Source organism: Eleutherodactylus coqui, chromosome 7, assembly GCF_035609145.1.
Source record: "Eleutherodactylus coqui strain aEleCoq1 chromosome 7, aEleCoq1.hap1, whole genome shotgun sequence".
NCBI lineage: Eukaryota > Metazoa > Chordata > Amphibia > Anura > Eleutherodactylidae > Eleutherodactylus > Eleutherodactylus coqui.
This window is the reverse complement of record NC_089843.1, coordinates 200,958,581-200,971,837: the sequence shown is the minus strand read 5'-3', so window position 1 is coordinate 200,971,837 and position 13,257 is coordinate 200,958,581. Positions and strand designations below refer to the sequence as shown.

Below are 13,257 nucleotides of genomic sequence, written 5' to 3'. Positions count from 1 at the left end.
GGAGTGATGCACCCCCCTGCCAATTTTTCCATTGCTGGCTACCGTGGCTACTTACATTATGCAGGACAGCCGACCTATTGCCGGAATTGCGAACAGTTTGGTCACATTAAAGCGGACTGCACCAAAGGCCTTGTGTGCAGAAACTGCAAGGGTGTTGGGCACCATGCTGGCGACTGCCCTAAGCCAAAGAGGTGCGATCTTTGTGGGTCGTCTGAGCACGTGGTGAAAGATTGCCCGGCGAACGGTGGTTTTGGTGGCTGGCGGCGACCCCCTGAGGAGGGAGCAGCAGCCAGCAAGGCGAGCACGTCTGCAGGTGCGGCTGCTGCAGAACCTCGGCCATCAGCTGCAGCTAATGAGGTGTCTGTCCAGCCTGAGCAGGGAGCTGCTGAGAGAGTTACACCTGTTGTTCCTGTGAGAGCCAAGGCAGTGAGAGCTGCAGCTGCGTCTGTGTCTGCGGCTGCTAAAGCAGGAAAAGAGGAGGAAATTAAGAGGAAAGTGGATACCCAAAAAGTACCTGAGACGCCGCATGTTGGGAGTGCTACTCCGGAAGAGCAGGTGGTTGGGGTTATCAGACAGTTGGAGGAGATCATCGAGGAAGTGGACAGCCCCATTAACCCCTCAGGGAACATTGAGGAGTTTTCCTCCCCTGAGACAGTCCTGAGTAAGAGGGAGGGTGGAGGTGGTGGGCTGAATGACTCCAGTGAGGAGGAGTTTGTGGAGGTGGCTGGAAAGAACACAGCCAAAAAAAGAAGGTGCACAAAAAGTAAAGAGACGCTCATGGAGGTCAGTAACCCTTTCGAGACTTTGGCGCAAGACCTGGAGTGCTCAGGTGAGAGTGGCGAGGACTTATAAAATGAGCCACAAAGTGTCTATATAATCCTGTGTATTTAGTGGTTTAGCCACTTTAAGTGGAAGGCATATAAGTGTATGACATTTGTTAAAAGGTCTTTGCGTGAACTAAGACATTTTTCTGCAAAGGTATAACAATTATGGTTTTGAATATATGTTCCCAGAACGTGCGCGTTTTTAAATCAAAGGCCAGAAGGGCAGCAATTTTTAGTTTTTTGCATCAGAAGAATGCTGATTTATTTTGCTTGCAGGAGTGTGGTATAGACACTGATGTCAGCCCGTCAGAATGGCCTTATGGTGCTGCAGCATGGTCGGGGAGTACATATAATAAAAACGATGGAGTCGGCATACTTATTAACTCCAGAGAGTTGGCGCTACAGAGTAGCGAAATAATTGAGGCTGGAAGATGCATCTCCGCGGTGTTATTATATAGAGGTACGCAATTCCGTGTTATTAATGTGTATGCACCTGCGGAGAAGCATGAGAGGAGCGCTCTATTTAACAAAATAAAGTTTTTCATGCAAGGAAGGACACCTACCGTCCTCATAGGGGACATGAATTGTGACCTCTCAAAAAAATCGTTTGACGTGTCTGCAAAATGTTTATTTGAACTATGCTCTGATTTTCACCTGAGGGATATCCAACAGGCGTGTGGCATATCCCCTCAGCTTAATACATACCATGCGGACAGGGGTGGAGTCCACTCCAAAATTGATTATTGTTTTTTATCAGAAGGTCTATCTGCCACAAGTTATGTTCAAGAGATGGCGCTATTCTCAGATCATGAGTGTCTGTTATGTGGGGTGGAGGTGGGGAACAGTGTTGTGTGGGGGAGGGGAGTCTGGAAGCTGAACCTCAAGCTTCTGGAGGGACAGGACATAAAAAAACAATATGAAAGTCTGTATAGGAGGTGGAGGGACAGAAAGGGGGACTTTGTAAATGTCTTAGATTGGTGGGATTGGGTAAAGGGGAAAACTAAAACCTTTTTCAAGTCGGCAGGATACAAAGTAGCCAGGGAAAGGAAGGCAGAGTACGTGAGGCTTGGCAACAAACTAAGCCTGTTGATAAAATTGCGCGATAACGGAAGAGATGTGCAAGAAGACATCTTGAAAACCAGAAGAGAGATAAATAATTATCTAGTGGAAAAAGGGAAGAGCATAATGTACCGCGCTAAATTAGACAAGATGCTGCATGATGAGACATGTTCGCGGTTCTTTTTTAAAAAAGTGTTTTCTAAAAAACCTACCTTCGAAGTAATAGAGAGAGAGACAGGAGGGGAGGTGAGGGGGGAGGAGGTGTACGAAGAGGTAGCATCCTTCTATGAGGACTTATATAAGGTAAAATGGAGGGATGAAGTCCTGGAGGATGACGTGTTAACTACACTTGAAAACAAGTTAGGGGAGGCGGACCAAGTGTCCATCACACATGACATCACCGCTAAAGAAGTGTGGGAGGCGGTCCAGAGTATGGCCGCTAATAAAACGCCTGGTATGGATGGGTTACCGATTGAATATTATCGTATGCTGTGGAGTGTGATAGGGAAAGATGTGTGTGAAGTGTGCCAGTACATGTGGGTGAATGTGGATGTAGCTGAAAGTATGCGAGGTGGAGTGGTTGTATTAATCCCCAAAAAGGGCAATCTGAAAAATTTAAAAAATTGGCGTCCGATTACGCTTCTTAATGCTGACTATAAAATTTATGCTAAAATCATTGCAAATCGGATGCGTGCGGTAGTGGAGAGCGTGGTGAGCGAGGACCAGTACTGTGCGGTGCCCGGTAGGAGGGTGCATGAGAGTCTGTGTCTGGTGCGGGATTGTCTGGGAGATTGTAAGGAGCGAAAGAAGAGTGTGTATGTGGTGAGCTTGGACTTTGAAAAAGCGTATGACAGGTTGTCGCATGGATTCTTGTTCCGAGTGTTGGTGTGTATGGGGTTCCCGGGTATGTTTGTAGAGCGAGTGAGGAGTCTGTATGAAAGGATTTATAGTAGTATGTTAGTGAATGGGAAGGTTGGAAGGAGAGTGAATGTGATGTCTGGTGTGCGTCAGGGGTGTCCGCTGTCGGCCGTGGTTTTCATCTGCGCCATGGAGCCGTTACTATGTCTAATAAGACAGGATAAGATGGTGAGGGGGATCCACATTCCAGGTAGTGACGGCAGAGAGCTAAAGGTGTGTGCGTATATGGATGATGTGTGTGTGATGTGTGAGTCTGAGAATGCAGTGAGGAGAGTGAAGCTGTTAGTGTCTGTGTTTTGTGGTGCGTCTGCGTTCCGTGTCAACTGGGACAAAAGTGAGTGCAAGGTGTTTGGTGAGACTGGAGGGGATGCAGATATAGGTTTAAATATTGTGTCCGGGCCAATTAAAATTCTAGGCATTAGGTTTAATAACAATTTACAGGGGGAAGAGAGCTGGGAGGAGGCAAGACAGAAGGTGGAGAACCGGTTAAATTTTTGGAAATTACGCAACCTGACTATGATAGGCAAAATCGTAATATTAAAGAGCGTAATTTTGCCCATTTTCTTATACGTGGCATTAGTTTTCCCTCCGGGATACATGGGTCAGAGGAGGCTGAACAGGGTCATGTTTCTGTTCTTCTGGGGGTCCAAAATGGAACGTCTGAGGAGGGAGGCAGTGTACAAGAGTTGGGAGAGAGGAGGGATGGGCTTTCCCAATTTAGAGACATACTTTGGATGCAACAGCGTAGTTTTCCTACTAAGCATGTTGCAAAAAACCACCAAAGGGGCGTGCATGATGAGGTATCTAGCAGGGAGATGGTTTGTACGTATGAAATGGTGCGAATACGACTTGAGGAAACCAGTTGCTTTCCAAATCCCTAAGTGGTATGAATGGACAGTATGTTTTGTGGCGAAGTTTGAGTTGGATGACTGTGAAGTGAATGTACTAAAGAATAAGCGAATGGTTAAACGAATGATTGAGAGTAAGGACGAGATGTCTGATATTAATTCTGTTAGCAGAGTGAATGTGGAGAGAGTGTGGAAGAAAGTGCGGATGGATGGGATGAGCAATAGGCAGAGTGAGATTGTATGGCAGAGTCTGCATGGCGTGTTACCGGTGCGAGAGTTTCAGCGTGTGAGAGGTTTGGTGAGGAGTGAGAGATGTCCAAGAGAGGGGTGCGGTGGATGTGAGAATGTGGTTCATTTATTTTGGAATTGCAGCCATGCACAGAATGTGCTGCGGAGACTTGGCTCGTTATGTAAGGAGATAACAGGAGTTAATTTCATGTCCTTTGAGTTAGTTATGTTTGGTTTAGGTGCGAGAGGCAGTGTGAGAGAGAGACTGTTGTGGCTGTTTATGGCGTGTGTGAAGGAAGTGTTATGGGATGTAAGGAATGTGTATGTGTTCAAGAGGAAGGATGTAAGTGAGAGGGACAGCGTGCGAATGGTGTTGGGGAAATTATACTTTATTTATTTATGGGACAAAAGACAGGATGGAGTCGATGCGGAGGGAATATGGAAGGTTAAAAAATGGATACAATTAGTTGATTTGTCATGATTTGTAATGTATTTATGTTGTATAAATGTGATGGATTTATTATGTTGTGAATAAATAAAAACCTTTGGTTATAAAAAAAAAAAAAAAATCTGTTCTTATCAGTTTAATATCTGATACGTCCCCTATCTGGGGACCATATATTAAATGGATTTTTAGAACAGGGAGCTGGAAAAAGAGCTTGCTCTGTCCACTCCACGCATTGACCTGGTATTGCAGTACCTCCAGGACCGGTGCACCCCCTTTCCTACAACCGTTTCCAAAAGCAGAAAAACAACACCGACGAGCAAGAGGTGCAGCGCAGCTGTGGCGGCGGCTGCTGCTACCACCACCACCCAAGCACTTTGATTGACACTCAGCCCGTCTGCTCGCAACATTGTATCCACTGAGCAGCTGCGTCTGCCAGAGTGTGCACAGCACAGGTACAACTGGAAGCAAAACAACACACACACCAGTTCATATGGCAGCCGCACTCTATAGTTCGTACCTACCGCTGCGCTAATAGCCAAGTTGGAAACATCGGGCAGGCACAGCGTATCCTGGCAGCCTGCGTCTGTATGCTCCACGTATTCGGGTCATGGGTGTATGTGCAGGGGGCCCGGAGCCCTAGGGGGCCCATAAAGTCTCTCTTCCCCACATTGTAAACCAATGCTATCAATGAAGCTTTATAGTTTGGGGGCCCAGTTCCAGACTTTGTACTGGGGCCCCGCAGCTTCAAGTTACACCTCCGGATCAGGATAATGCTAGGCCATTCCAACCAGCCTGTGTGTGTGACCTGCAGTCGCTGGTAGTCGAAAAGCGGCCGGCCCCGGATGCGCGCTTCAGAGTGGACAGACAGCAGCGGACCCCCAATCACACAGGCCCAAGGCTTGCTATGTAGCACGGAATACCTCATTGGACTGCAGCACTCCACGCGGGCTGAGATACACGCTCCACGTGGGATGGGCAGTATTCGTCCATGAAGATCCAGGCCAACGTTTAGAGATGGAGCAACACTCGGGGAGCAAAGAACTCCAACGAACGGACGTCTACTTTACAAGGATGTATTGCTTTATTCAATGCATGGACACAGAAACAGTTCAACCGCTCGATTACAGACCGCAGTCAATACAGTAAAGAAAGAAATGTGTCTGTTTAATGTAAACTTGCATGGAGCTCGTTTGTCAGCCACTGACTGACTGAATGCTGAAACGTGGTCTAACGTTACATGCACCACCAGGGATAAGGCCTTGCCTATAAGCATTCCCCAGCTGGCAAAAACGGAACCTCCCTGCCTATTCCTCACCATGGAAGAACGGAACCTACCTTTTTTTTTTAAAAAAAGAAAGCCACAGCAGCAGCCAACTCGATTTTGGTAGGCCGCTGTCTCCCCCTTGTGTGCTGCATAAAAAATGCACTCCACTAAAAATAACATTGATCCACGAAATAGAGCGTAGGGAGAGAATGAGGCTTCAAGATGAGCCGTCAGGCTATGATAAATTGTATCACACCTGGGCGATATGGATAGATGCCCGGAGCTCACCCCTATTTACTAGGTGGTTACAGACAGGGACATGTGAGTAACACATTTAAACCACAATCGTAAAGAGAAACAACAATCCCGGAGCCCGCCCCCCCCCCCTTTTTGTTTTATTTTCTCTTTCTCCCGTGTCATAGATACCTACCATCCCTTACCACTCCCCCCCTTACCCTCCCCTCATTCCCCTGTTTGTAGACCTTATAAAATATCACAGACAAACATGATATAGTTCAACTCGAAATTGATTTATTAAGTTTCATTGTCAAAGTTAATTTTACATTGCTTTGAGATAAGGCAAAAGTTTCCCCCCCTCCATGAAACCAATAAAACCTATATTGAATAAAATAAAAATGATGCAGTTACCGGTAGTTCTGCAGCTTCTTGGTGGAAATAAAGACCATCTCCCGTCTCCCAGCTGCAGCAGAGACTGACTGAAATGGCTGCCAAGCCCGGTATTAATGCTTCTAAATTGATGACATCACAAAGGAGTGACATCATCAGCCTTCCAAACACCTGGCTCAATTGCATACAGTATGTATGTATGTATGTATGCATGTATGTGAGTCTATCTATCTATCTATCTATCTATCTATCTATCTATCTATCTTTATTAATTATGTAGAATATAGATATGGATTATTTCTAAATTACAGAATTTGTAGATATAGATTAAAGATAGATTTAAGATTGTTTGTGTGTGTATGTGTGTGTGTATATAAGTGTGTGTGTGTGTATGTATATATATATATATATATATATATATATATATATATATATATATATATATATATATATATATAGTGTGTGTATATATATATAATGTATATATGTAAAAAAAATATAAAATCTGTAGTTATGTATGTATGTATGTATGTATGTATGGCGGGAAAAAAAGGCCTGCTGTATGTTTTTAAGTTCTTCGGATGACCATGCCGCTCTAATATTCTCCTTACTAGGGTCTACTAATGCTGGCCCAGGGGAAGGCAATAAAGCCCTATGGGGCCGAAGCCAATTTCCCTTATTTTAGGTAAAAAGTTTCCATCCGTCCCTACTCGAAATGCGGCTGGCCGAAGAGATCCCTCCAACCGACCGGCCGACGCACCTTCAGAGACAAACTAGTGCTTGCTTCTAGTGTCATCGCCGGCTTAACCCTCGTTTGTAGGGAGCTGACGAGTCCTGCAGCAGCAGGCTCTGCAAGCCTAGGATGCGTGAGCTCGGTGCAAGAGGAAGGACTGAGGGTGTGAGGCTGGGCGCGGTTGAGAAGGCGTGGGGCGGGGCTATGTAAAGTTTTACAAGCTCTCCCCGCTGCCTGGGTGCATTGTGGGTGCGCCCAGAGTGCTGGCTGAGCGTGTTGCCTCAAGCCTTAGAAGTGGAGTTGGGCGGACCGGGCTACAGGTGAAACCCATTTCGGGTTATCGCTTCTCGGCCTTTTGGCTAAGATCAAGTGTAGTATCTGTTCTTATCAGTTTAATATCTGATACGTCCCCTATCTGGGGACCATATATTAAATGGATTTTTAGAACAGGGAGCTGGAAAAAGAGCTTGCTCTGTCCACTCCACGCATTGACCTGGTATTGCAGTACCTCCAGGACCGGTGCACCCCCTTTCCTACAACCGTTTCCAAAAGCAGAAAAACAACACCGACGAGCAAGAGGTGCAGCGCAGCTGTGGCGGCGGCTGCTGCTACCACCACCACCCAAGCACTTTGATTGACACTCAGCCCGTCTGCTCGCAACATTGTATCCACTGAGCAGCTGCGTCTGCCAGAGTGTGCACAGCACAGGTACAACTGGAAGCAAAACAACACACACACCAGTTCATATGGCAGCCGCACTCTATAGTTCGTACCTACCGCTGCGCTAATAGCCAAGTTGGAAACATCGGGCAGGCACAGCGTATCCTGGCAGCCTGCGTCTGTATGCTCCACGTATTCGGGTCATGGGTGTATGTGCAGGGGGCCCGGAGCCCTAGGGGGCCCATAAAGTCTCTCTTCCCCACATTGTAAACCAATGCTATCAATGAAGCTTTATAGTTTGGGGGCCCAGTTCCAGACTTTGTACTGGGGCCCCGCAGCTTCAAGTTACACCTCCGGATCAGGATAATGCTAGGCCATTCCAACCAGCCTGTGTGTGTGACCTGCAGTCGCTGGTAGTCGAAAAGCGGCCGGCCCCGGATGCGCGCTTCAGAGTGGACAGACAGCAGCGGACCCCCAATCACACAGGCCCAAGGCTTGCTATGTAGCACGGAATACCTCATTGGACTGCAGCACTCCACGCGGGCTGAGATACACGCTCCACGTGGGATGGGCAGTATTCGTCCATGAAGATCCAGGCCAACGTTTAGAGATGGAGCAACACTCGGGGAGCAAAGAACTCCAACGAACGGACGTCTACTTTACAAGGATGTATTGCTTTATTCAATGCATGGACACAGAAACAGTTCAACCGCTCGATTACAGACCGCAGTCAATACAGTAAAGAAAGAAATGTGTCTGTTTAATGTAAACTTGCATGGAGCTCGTTTGTCAGCCACTGACTGACTGAATGCTGAAACGTGGTCTAACGTTACATGCACCACCAGGGATAAGGCCTTGCCTATAAGCATTCCCCAGCTGGCAAAAACGGAACCTCCCTGCCTATTCCTCACCATGGAAGAACGGAACCTACCTTTTTTTTTTAAAAAAAGAAAGCCACAGCAGCAGCCAACTCGATTTTGGTAGGCCGCTGTCTCCCCCTTGTGTGCTGCATAAAAAATGCACTCCACTAAAAATAACATTGATCCACGAAATAGAGCGTAGGGAGAGAATGAGGCTTCAAGATGAGCCGTCAGGCTATGATAAATTGTATCACACCTGGGCGATATGGATAGATGCCCGGAGCTCACCCCTATTTACTAGGTGGTTACAGACAGGGACATGTGAGTAACACGTTTAAACCACAATCGTAAAGAGAAACAACAATCCCGGAGCCCGCCCCCCCCCCCTTTTTGTTTTATTTTCTCTTTCTCCCGTGTCATAGATACCTACCATCCCTTACCACTCCCCCCCTTACCCTCCCCTCATTCCCCTGTTTGTAGACCTTATAAAATATCACAGACAAACATGATATAGTTCAACTCGAAATTGATTTATTAAGTTTCATTGTCAAAGTTAATTTTACATTGCTTTGAGATAAGGCAAAAGTTTCCCCCCCTCCATGAAACCAATAAAACCTATATTGAATAAAATAAAAATGATGCAGTTACCGGTAGTTCTGCAGCTTCTTGGTGGAAATAAAGACCATCTCCCGTCTCCCAGCTGCAGCAGAGACTGACTGAAATGGCTGCCAAGCCCGGTATTAATGCTTCTAAATTGATGACATCACAAAGGAGTGACATCATCAGCCTTCCAAACACCTGGCTCAATTGCATACAGTATGTATGTATGTATGTATGCATGTATGTGAGTCTATCTATCTATCTATCTATCTATCTATCTATCTATCTATCTATCTATCTATCTATCTATCTTTATTAATTATGTAGAATATAGATATGGATTATTTCTAAATTACAGATTTTGTAGATATAGATTAAAGATAGATTTAAGATTGTTTGTGTGTGTATGTGTGTGTGTATATAAGTGTGTGTGTGTGTATATATATATATATATATATATATATATATATATATATATATATATATATATATATATAGTGTGTGTATATATATATAATGTATATATGTAAAAAAAATATAAAATCTGTAGTTATGTATGTATGTATGTATGTATGTATGTATGGCGGGAAAAAAAGGCCTGCTGTATGTTTTTAAGTTCTTCGGATGACCATGCCGCTCTAATATTCTCCTTACTAGGGTCTACTAATGCTGGCCCAGGGGAAGGCAATAAAGCCCTATGGGGCCGAAGCCAATTTCCCTTATTTTAGGTAAAAAGTTTCCATCCGTCCCTACTCGAAATGCGGCTGGCCGAAGAGATCCCTCCAACCGACCGGCCGACGCACCTTCAGAGACAAACTAGTGCTTGCTTCTAGTGTCATCGCCGGCTTAACCCTCGTTTGTAGGGAGCTGACGAGTCCTGCAGCAGCAGGCTCTGCAAGCCTAGGATGCGTGAGCTCGGTGCAAGAGGAAGGACTGAGGGTGTGAGGCTGGGCGCGGTTGAGAAGGCGTGGGGCGGGGCTATGTAAAGTTTTACAAGCTCTCCCCGCTGCCTGGGTGCATTGTGGGTGCGCCCAGAGTGCTGGCTGAGCGTGTTGCCTCAAGCCTTAGAAGTGGAGTTGGGCGGACCGGGCTACAGGTGAAACCCATTTCGGGTTATCGCTTCTCGGCCTTTTGGCTAGATCAAGTGTAGTGCTTGGTCTGGTTGGAGGGTTGTGAGTGTGCTGGGTTCGGCCCAGGCTCTACTGCGAAAGCAGAATCCTTTCTGTGGTTCCTGACCGACAGATTTATTTTGCAAGATGGCTGGAGTAAGAAATACCATTCGTTTTGATGTGGACCTGACCGACAGAGCGAAGAACAGCATGGTGTACGTTGTGCGGGACGTCCTGATGAGCAAGTGTGGCGTACTGAAGACGGACATCTACAGCGTACAGGACTTCGCTAGACTAGGCCAGTATGACGTGACTTTCTGTGAGGAATATGCCTGCCTGAACGTCTATGAATGGCTGCGGGGTCACAAGGACAGCGATTTCCTGAGTGGGGTGAGGATAACCCCCTTGTTTGGGATACAGGAGAAGCCGGTCCTGGTACATGTATACAATCCGTATACCGATGTGGCACTGATAGAGAGTTTCCTCAGACGGTATTGTGAGAATGTGCGCGGCGGAGAGAAACAGAAAAACATTTTGGACATCTTTAATTGTAAATACAAGTTTTTCGTGAGGTTCAGAATGGACCCAAACAGTCTGGGAGGAGTGATGCACCCGCCAGCGAGTTTCTCAATTGCGGGGAACCGAGGATACCTGACCTATCCCGGACAGCCCCTGTACTGCAGGAACTGCAGCCAGTTTGGGCACATGAAGGATGCATGCACTAAGGGGCAAGTCTGTCGCAATTGTCAAGGCGAGGGACACCACGCGGGTAACTGCCCAAAACCTAAGCGGTGCGACCTATGTGGGTCAGAGGAACATGTGTGTAAAGACTGTCCGGGGACCGAACGCCCCAGAGAAAACCGGAGGAAAACCTATGCGGAGTGTGCTGCAAGTAAACAAAACACAGCTGCTTTGAGTGGGACTGCCGTTGCTAAGCAACCTGCTGTGAGAGCTGCTTCAGTTATGGCTGCCGTTGCTAGGCAACCTGCTGTGAGAGCTGCTGCTGGTAACCATGAGCAACCTGCTGTGAGAGCTGCTTCAGTTATGGCTGCCGTTGCTAAGCAACCTGCTGTGAGAGCTGCTGCTGGTAACCATGAGCAACCTGCTGTGAGAGCTGCTGCTGGTAACCATGAGCCACCTGCTGCCAACGCTAATGAGGTTTCTGTGATATCTGCTGCACGTGTTACTGTCCCCAAGCCACCTACTACAAGTACTACTGCTGTCTCCGTGCCGCCTGCTGCGGCTGCTGTTTCCGTGCCGCCTGCTGCGGCTGCTGTTCCCGTACTTCCTGCTGCGGCTGCTGTTTCCATACCACCTACTGCGGCTTCTGTTTCCGTGCCGCCTGCTGCAGCTGCTGTTTCTATACCGCCTGCTACAAAGAGTGTGACTGGCCAAAACATCAAGAGGAAAGTGGAAAGCCAGAAAGCTGCTACTGGTGTTGTGAATACGAGAAAGGCGGCGGACGCCCAGGTATCGGAGGTCATCCGCGACCTGGAGGAGATTATAGAGGAGGTGGACAGTCCCATCCATCCGTCTGGAGTCATAGACAGTTTCTCCACACCAGAGATGTTTTTGTGTCGCAGGGAGGGTGGTGGGTTTGAAATCAGTGACAGTGACGAGGACTTTACTGAGGTGGCGAGTAAAAAAGCTGCAAAGAAAAGAAGAAATGAGGACAGTGAGAGCGACGACATGGAGACGAGCAACCTTTTTGAGTCGTTGGCGCCAGACGGTGGCGACCATGTGAGGTCATGCTAACTGCCTTGACACAAGGACTCATGTGCCTTGACTTAATGTTTAGTATTTATATGTACAGAATATTATGTCTTTGGTGATCCACTCCCAGAACGTACGCGTATTTCAGAATAAAGCGAGAAGAGCGGCCATATTGAGCCTGCTCAGGCAGGAAGGTGCATCGGTGATATGCCTGCAGGAGTGCGGTATCAGTGGTGAGGTTGGCCCCGGTGAGTGGCCCCACGGAGGGGCTGTATGGTCTGGGAGTGGATCCAATAAAAATGATGGTGTGGCAATCCTCATAAATTCTGGGGATATCCGGCTGCTGAGCTACGAGGTGATAGAGGTGGGGAGATGTGTCTCAGCCATCTTACAGTACAGGAATGTAAAGTTCCGTATAGTTAATGTTTATGCACCTACCTGTAAAAACGAGAGGAAAAACTTATTTGAGAAGATGAGGTTCTTCATGCAGGGCAGGTTGCCTCTCCTATTAGTCGGCGACATGAACTGCGACATCAGCAAGTCTTCCCTGGACGTTTCCGGGAAAATTTTAGTTGAGATTCTTTCTGATTTCCATCTGCAGGATATGCAAACTTTATGTAAGGTTACACCATTTATGCCGACCTACCACGCAGACAGGGGTGGGGTTCACTCCCGCCTGGATTTTTGTTTTGTGTCACATGACTTTAATGCTATTAGTTATAGGCAAAAACCTGTTTTGTTTTCTGACCATGAGGGTGTGCTATGTAAGCTTGTTATTAGGGAGAGCGCTGTGTGTGGGAGGGGGGTGTGGAAGTTAAATGTGAGTCATTTGGAGTGCGAGGATGTGAGAGCGCAGTATGAGTGTGAGTATAAAAAATGGAGCAGGAGAAAGGAGGAGTTCCCCAATATTTTGTTATGGTGGGATTGGGTTAAAAAGAAAACAAAAACCTTTTTTAAGACTGTGGGGTATAAAAGGGCGAGTGAGAAAAAAAGAGAGTATATCAGGCTTAACGCCCAATTAAGTCTACTGTTAAAGCTCCGTGAGAGTGGCATGGAGGTCCAGCAGGACATCATACAAATTAAAAGAGACATAAACAAGTTCCTGCTACAGAAAGGGAGAAGTATCATATATAGAGCCAAAGTTGAAAGAATGGAGTATGATGAAAAATGTACACGTTTTTTCTTCAAGAAAACTTTTGCAAAAAAACCTACCTTTGAGTGTGTGGTGGATGAGGATGAGTGTGAGGTGAGGGGGGAGGGGGTACATGAGGTGATTGCGGGGTTCTATGAGGAGTTGTATGCGGATAGGTGGAGGGATGAATGTCTGGAGAGCGAGGTTCTGAGTGAGGTAGAGGGTAGGCTTGGG

General features: G+C 46.8%; 2 non-coding genes across 2 annotated transcripts; both read left to right on the top strand.

Annotated features, from left to right (window-relative positions):
- Positions 1 to 4,415: 4,415 nt before the first annotated feature.
- Positions 4,416 to 4,599, top strand: LOC136573901 (U2 spliceosomal RNA). The gene has a single exon (XR_010786112.1). It is a non-coding gene; the product is annotated as a U2 spliceosomal RNA (small nuclear RNA).
- A 2,689-nt stretch (positions 4,600 to 7,288) lies between these two features.
- On the top strand, positions 7,289 to 7,479 carry LOC136573943 (U2 spliceosomal RNA). The gene has a single exon (XR_010786143.1). It is a non-coding gene; the product is annotated as a U2 spliceosomal RNA (small nuclear RNA).
- Positions 7,480 to 13,257: the final 5,778 nt, after the last annotated feature.